General features: G+C 38.8%; 1 long non-coding RNA gene across 1 annotated transcript; it reads left to right on the plus strand.

The window, feature by feature from the left end:
• The first annotated feature begins 349 nt into the window (after window positions 1-349).
• Window positions 350-6,419, plus strand: LOC133666063 (uncharacterized). Its single transcript, XR_009829609.1, has 2 exons — window positions 350-905; window positions 1,508-6,419. It is a non-coding gene; the product is annotated as an uncharacterized LOC133666063 (long non-coding RNA).
• The last annotated feature ends 1,858 nt before the right edge of the window (window positions 6,420-8,277 follow it).

An 8,277-nucleotide genomic window follows, 5' to 3' on the forward strand; every position in this document is an offset into this window, starting at 1 on the left:
GGAAATTATAATTGCTGTTAAATCGTGGGGCTCTGTTGGATTCCACGATAATATAATTTACATGATATTGCAGTGCGTTGAGGTAAACCATCGGGCGGAGATGAATTAATCGATTTATTTTAATTTACACGCTTTGTTCATTGAAATGTTACGCAAGATGCCGTATATGTATAACACGTATTGAATGGATATCGTAAAAATTGGAATCAAAAGTGACGATAAACATCACGTAAAATTATATCGAGTTAAATTTTATATTACGTTTTATATTTAATATTATAAATAATTTCGTTCATATAAATACCCGTTTGATTAATCGAATTGTTAAGATAATAAACCATAAAAATAATCTAATGTAAATTTCGCAGAATCAGTTGGATAAAAAACACACGATCAACGAATTAAATATCAAACGATCCATAAAACCGTAAAAAGACCGGTATAAAAATATTGATGACATCTCGCGCAAATTGTTTCAAGTACAACGCCTTTTTTATAAAACGATCCGGTGAAGCCATTATACACCTCTGTCAGCTGAACGCATCCCTGTCACACTTTCCATTTTGTCACGGTCACCTATCTAACGCCCTGTTACGATTCCTCGATTAACGATAATTGTGCCGTTACAGTGTTTCAGTGGCTCAAAGCCACTGTGCACGCGTTCTGCCTCCCCACGCTCCATCTCTGTTCCACTCTTGACTTTATCGTTCACCAGAAGCACGCGGCCCAGGCGTTGATTACTGGGCGGCACAGCGACGTCGGCTAATAGCCCCACTAACTACCCAGAGCCCTGATTGTTAGGTTACGATCACGGTCTTTGAAACTCGCCCCACGCATAATAACTACCAGCTAGCGACGGGGATGAACCGCCGTCGTTCTTCTTCCATCCCTGAGTAACACGAAAGGTGAGAATATTTTTTTGGTAAGTGTGTATATCTTTTGTAAATCTGATTTCCGCGAATATTTACGAATGAATTCTATAATCTTATATTTTAATTATATATTAAAATACATTTCTGGTAAATAAATATAATCTTTTCAGTAGCTACAATATATGTGCATTTTTACACAATTTTTTGAGTAAAAGATGTAGATATCTGAAACGACAATTTAATCTAAGAATAATTTTGCACGATATTCTTGAAATCTGTCTCATATTTTACATTTTAAAAATTTTAAAAATAAACTTTGGACTTATATCGTAATGATAAGATAATCTAAAAGAAATTAACTTCTTATTATAAATATTAAGTATTATTTTATTAAATATATTATATTCTTAAAATAGTTGACAATAACACAGAGTCTTCATAAAGTATCGAAAAGGGAAATAACAAAATAGCTGCTTACATACACATCAAACACGCGAAACATCATAAACTCAAACATTTCCCTCGAAGAACAGCGGCCACGAGAATCAATGGCCTTATTATTTGCTCAAGAAACACGGTGAGCAGTACTCGAAAAGGTTAACCAATACACCAGACTCGTTTGTTTTGTTCTGCAGTGCTTGCAAGCGGTTCGAGAGCCTTCACTGGCCATCGAGAGTTTGTATCCAGGCGAACAACCGTTTAAACTCCGCTTGGATATCACTGACCTGCCCCCATATCGTAGCGACGTCACCTCGACAAACTGTTGGCCCACATGTACCGCCGGCCAGTTACAGGGTTCGTTCTCGCCCTTTCATCTACGTTGGTTATCGACGTTTTACGCGGGTATTTCCTCCGTTTATTTCGCGCCCTTGCCACCGTTCCAACGATGGTCAACGCTTGTTTCGCTACGAATCGCTTGTTCTTTGCGAGGGAACGACCATCGCTTTTATCGTCGAACGTGAAACGACTCTTCCACTCGGCCTTGCCTCTCGCGTGGACGCGAGCGAATCGACGAGATTCCGCGAATTTATATCGTACACTTGACGTTTGATCCACGAACAAAAGACGAGAAGAGAAGAGAAGAGAATGGAATTTTAATATCAATATTTGCAAGGGGCCGTGTTGTTGTTCGAGATATGTTGATGCGTGACCAAATAATTGCGGATGGAATGGAACTAAAATATTTGGGACGTTTAAACGTGATTGTTGAAACGTTTGTTTATCGTATATTGGCGAACGAATGAAAATTCAAATGCTTTCAATCGTGTGTTTGAAAATTCTCCTTTTAACGTGTTCGTTTAAATTTAATCGTTTTGTTATTTCTTTTTTTTTAACAATGCACCACATGCACCGTGTTACTTTGTGTTACTTGTTTAACGTTTATAATATAATAAGCTTGTAAAATTTCAGAATTTACTCGTTCGAAGTGTTTAAAGTCGAGTGAAATATCAGTTATAATAATAGTTGTGAGCTTGATACATTAATTCTACATTATCTCAAATACTTAAATTAATAATAATTATTAATTTAGAGTATCACTTACTGGAAAACTTTAGAAAACTTTAGATATTAACAAAAAAACTTATCGTTGTAAGAAGAAAGAACCATTAATCTTGTCATCAAAAATTTAATGAAATCAGGAAATGAATAGGAAAATTTACAATTTATCAACTTTATAAACTTTCTTTTTTTCATAATGAATAAACTACAATCGCTTTCTGAAATCCTCGTATCGCAGAACAACCGTTTCGAAAATGTTAAGACGTTGAAACGCGTTTTAAGATATTCCACAAATAAAGTTTACACGAAAACAACGTATCCGAGTGGAGAAATTCGAGAGAAAGTTGGCGAAGAAACGGAGACGATCGACATTTCGGGGAACAATGAAGGATATAGAACGGAAGGGGGAGAGAGAGAAAGAGAGAAAGAGGTAAATGCCCCGGAAGCTCGTACGTCGCAGAATCCGACGGGAGTTTCCGCGAATCCTTTATTTCTCGGAAGTTTATGATTCAAGTTACGTGGGGGGAGGGAAGAAGAATGACTGGCGAAGTTATATGGTCGAAACCACGGGCGTCGGGAAAGGGGACAAGTTCAAGTGGCAAGGTCAAGTTCCTCGCCACCCACGGGGAAGATTTATAGTTTCCATGCGGCGTCACACAATGACCCAGTTTAAAAAAAAATAAAAGAGAGAGAGAGAGAGAGAGGAGAAAAAAGAACATATCCCTCCACGACTGTGTCGAACAGCGTGGCTCGTGGATCCAACGATTTATTTCTGGTCGCGTGCGTTTCGAATGCGATGGATTGCCTTCAGGATTTCTCGTTTTACGACCAGCTCGCGAATTTGCAAACTCTTGTATGCGTGCACGGAAATTTGTATTATACCGATTTTTGATGGATAAATTTTTGGAAATGGTTTTTAATCGAAACGTAAATGTTAAGATCGTTTTAAAATTTAAGTCGATAATAATAAATTGGTTGGTCCTTTTTTAATATTAAAATATTAATTACGATTAAAATATTTTTAAAGTATCGTTTGGACGTGTAAAAGGGATGCGCGTGATTAAAGTTGAAACGAGAGATTTTTTTTAATGAAGACGAGAAATCGTTTTCAATGAAAGCGAAATTGTTAATGCACGTTATTTTTCATTCATTGAAGCTAGAAATGATTTTTCAAATACTACAACTCGACCACCTGTTACGTATGAATAAAAATCAATGAAGTAATTTTATTTTATTTTTAAATGATAATTTTGTAACAATTTATTCCTACGTAATAATACATTTTAATTAAAACGAACGGGGAATAATATTGACAATCAAGTTTAAACTACCGAAAATATAATTTTTAACGTATTTAATGAAAATGAAATTAAATCCGTATCGTATGATCTGATCTTTGTCACGATTAAAACACAAAATATCAAAACGAAAACGAAATAATCGATATATATATATATCTTAAGAAAATAATCTTAAACGATTTAAATCCTTATTACATATGATTCATTTCGTATTATCTTCAACTCGTCCTTCGTCATCGACCAAACAACGCAACAAACGTTACAAATCGTCCAATAAAATATATCTCACCACGCGTGCAGCTACTCTCCTCGCGAGAGATAGAACGAAACATCAATATCCGACCATTATCCCCGAAACTCTCATAAGATATCCGTGCGCTCGAGATCGAATCTCCGCCTCCTCCCCCAAGGGACACGATATATCCCTCGCAGACGCATAGAAAGTGGGCGGAAGTGTCGCGAACGTGCGATTGCAGATCCTGAAGGACCTGTTGCTCGAACCGGTGCGGAGAGAACGTGCTCGCCTCGCAGTTAGAAACAAATGGCCTGGTGCACAACAGGGAACGCCATAAAGCCGCGTGGGCGGGGGTCGAGGTGGAAAGGAGATCGGGAAGGTCAAAGGGAAGAGAAAATGGGCGGGGGTGGAATCGCAGGGGTCGTGGACGCGGAGTATATCTACCCCTTTGTTAATTCGGGCTTAATGCTGGCCCGGAGGGGGCTCGAAGGAAGGAAAGGCGTGTTTTGTCGGCAGACAATGGGGTCACTAGGATGTTCCGTGCCAAGTTTTCATAGCCGGACAAGTTTAGACCGACGGTGTACCGCAACCGCGGCCTTCAACTCGTGCTCCTTATTCGACTGGACGTGCACGAGGAAAGAGAGAAAAGAGAAGAGAGAGAGAGGGAGTAAAGTAAGGGAACAAGATAGCCGGAACGAGATCGAGCAGATAGGATTGTAAGACTTCGAACGCACACCTTGATATCCGCGAGAAGTGGTAGTGCTTTAGCAGAAACCCGCTCGTACATTATGGATGCGGCATCGAGCGTGTTTTACGTAATCGGCGCGTGCCACCTGTGCACGCGGTTAATCCCGCATAGAATGCGGACGTAATCGTATATGCGTGGAAAAAGGAAGGTCGAAAAGAAGTGTGACGGTATCTTTTAAACGGATAAAACGACGTTTCGTAATGTTTACGCGTGATCAAAGCGTTCTTGACCCAAGGCCATTAAATTTCTTTGGAAATCTTGAGAAATCGAGATAGGTAACCGCGTTTGAACTCATCTGACTCATCGTCGGGGATCGAACAATGAAACGATCCGACGAATATTTTGACGACATTCGAGAGTATTTTTATATCCTGGCTCCTTTTCTAGATCTTGAGATTTTGATTTTTTTCAAATAATACACACCTGCGTTATTTTTACGCGTTTGCACAATTTAAAAAATATACACGTAACAAATGGAATCAAATATATGATTCCAACAAAAGAATAATCAATCCCTGTGACGTACTCTCGCGAGACAGGATAATATCCTCGAGAAGTAAATGTATTCAACCCTAGGTCGGAATCCTATGAATCAAACTGTGAATATCAAACAACGCGGACTCGTTTTCACTCGAAAGCCGGAATCGTCGGAACTCGCGTCACGGACGATTCGCACGTATGTATTGACTAGGAAATCCGACGTAGCACGAGGAGGAGTAGTCGGAGGCGAGGGATGAGAGCCAGTAAACCGGGACTCGACCTCGCTCCGCATCTATCCCGCATACATCGAACCGAATGGTGCATGGCTGTGCATGCACCGGGTGCAATATACATCGAGCAAGAGAACACACTAGAACCGGGGAGGGAGGGAGAAAGAGAGAGAGGAAACGATAACGTAGAAGGAAGAGGAGGGTTGGGGGGGCGGAGGAGCAGGAGGAGGCCCTCCAACCCCGTTTTCACTTTCATTCGCTCGCTAGCTCGCGTGGCACATATTCACATATTCATCTCTACACCCTTCCTTCATCCCCTTGGTGGATATACACGGATATGTTCGCGTCACGGGGGCAGTGTGCGCTGGTATACGTGTGTACGTGTGAAACGCACACCGAGGAGCAACGTGACGGTATTTCACGTGGATGCAAGAGGCTCAGCTGTGCCGTGACGTATGATCCCCGACGTTGGCCCTAGCGAAACTTATTCGGCCACGTGCTTTCGAAACTTCGGCCGCGCGCACCATGTGCGTACGACCTCAGGCCCGGTTCCCACGCGATCCCGCTCTGTCTCTCTCTCTCTCTCTCTCTCCCCCGTCACGAAATCGGGATATACCGTTGACCTTGGGGTTATTCCTGGCCCACGATTTACGATTTGCCAGACTACTGCTCGAGCTTGAAATAGATTGCAGGATAACGGTTTCTGACGATTCTGAAGGGGGATTGATTTGAATTTGTGCGTATGTAACGTAGAGCAGTATTAAGTGGAAAATGAAATACAAAGTATCGAGTTCAAATTTAATATATATTTAAATTGAATCAAAGGATATGTTTTATATCCGCAAAATATTTGCGAATTTCGAAAGCCTACTGTGCACTTTGGCTTTTTTTTAAATGTATAGTTGCTATGAAGTATTGCACGAAGATCGAGTTCGTAAATAGTATTGATTGTGTATACATAGATATATCATGGGCGTTTTTATGATAAGTTGTTAAACTAGTATTAAAATAGTATCAAGTAATGATATTGCTTTGAATAAATAGATATGCATTGAATTGGTGAGTATGTTATTGATGCCAATATGTAATCGATAATTGCTCAGTTTTTATTATTATATAATTATTTATTACAATATAATATTATGATATATACCAAATATTTCAAAGATTGAATTTTAGCGAATATAACTTCAGAAATTATAGAACGATTAATTATATAGTATGCGATAAAATTTAAAATTAAAATAAAATTCACTAATAATTCTCTTCAATCTCATTCTTAAAAAAAGAAATATACTTGTACCAGTTTAAATTCTTCAAGATATTATAAAACTGACATATTGGTTTCTATAGATCAGGAAAAGTTTCCACAAAAGAAACGATTCCACTGTGTTCCAATATTCACCCAATGCCATCGAACCTTCCTGCAAAATGGCAAAACAGCCGTTTCGCGAAAATCCCTGAAGCGTGTCATTCGAGCTTTAGAGAACCTGTTGCTCACCTCTCTCTGCATCCTCTCTCACCTACCACCCTACTTTCCTTTTACACTACCCACCCCTGTCTTCGGTCCTGTATATGTGTATACGTGAGTACACGCGGTGGCAACCACTTTCGAAATACCCAATCTGACCTAGAGAAGCCGGGAGGAGAAGAAAGAAGGATGGAATATACGCTATCTTATGCTAAACTTCGCGGGTTCCAACAAGGGACGAGGAGGGATTAAACGAGGGGGCGCCACTTGTCAGACTGCCCGCCATTCTTCCACCTATATTCCCTTATGCACGGTATTAAGTCTCTTCTCTCGATTCGTTTTAATTGTCCCTTTCGGAATTTTTTATATTCAAATTTTCTAATTATTAATATCACTAATCGTGACTGACAAATGACAGGTATAACATTTTTATTGCGGTTTCTTATAGAACCCTTGTATATTGAATGAGTCGATTAATTTGTAGAATTTTATTATTAACAAGCTTTTGCTTTCGTTATGCCAGAGAATTTATTTGCAATTTATAACTTTTGTAATTTTATTAATAATATGATTTAATTGTGTAAAATTGTTATTATATTTTTATTTGAATTTAAAAATGCTTTTTTAAGACAATTTTTATATAACATCTTAATATATTAAAATAACTGTTAAGATATTAAAAATTTTTATTTTTTTAATTATCCAAATTTAAAAACTTAAGATGTTTATGTCATAGGAACGAATCTATTATAAATTGTCAACATGAAAATTTCATCTTATGACATAAAAAAAAGGAAAAAACGAGATAAAGATTGCTTAATATAAGTAGACTGAAATAAAATTTCATCGGAGCATACTCATCATGAAATAAGAGAGAAACGTATAATTTAAGCAAATCAAGCTGTGGCAAAATGTTAACCGGGCCAAACACAAACGGTGCTCGTCCCAGTAGTACTCCTTTTCATCCGCAAATGCCGAGTACCATGTAGACGTTCACAATAGAAGTTGGCGCACAAAGGCCACCGTTCAACCAGAAAACTTCTTTCATCCTCCTCGAAATCAGCGAGCGTTGAATCGCAAATCGTCCCATTAACACGAGCCGCGACTTTTCTGCAAGAGCAATCTTCGTGTTCCACGCGGCCGTGTGAAGGGTTCAATTTGTGCCATGGGCAAAGATACGATTCACCTCGGCTCCTCTTCCCCTCCTACATCCTCGAACTAACATGTCGTACGCTTTTAAAGAACGGATAAAACGAGAATCAAAGAGATCAACTGTATTGGATTCTCTCTTTTCTCGAGATCGGTCGTTAGGAAATGACTTTAAATTACGGAAGAATGTCGAGCAATTGAGTATACATATAAAAAATTTTCAAGAAAATAATTTCAAAGTTGCTCTATTTCGACGTTACTTTTTATTAACGTATCTAATGATATCAAACG

Source organism: Apis cerana, linkage group LG5, assembly GCF_029169275.1.
Source record: "Apis cerana isolate GH-2021 linkage group LG5, AcerK_1.0, whole genome shotgun sequence".
NCBI classification, from domain to species: domain Eukaryota; kingdom Metazoa; phylum Arthropoda; class Insecta; order Hymenoptera; family Apidae; genus Apis; species Apis cerana.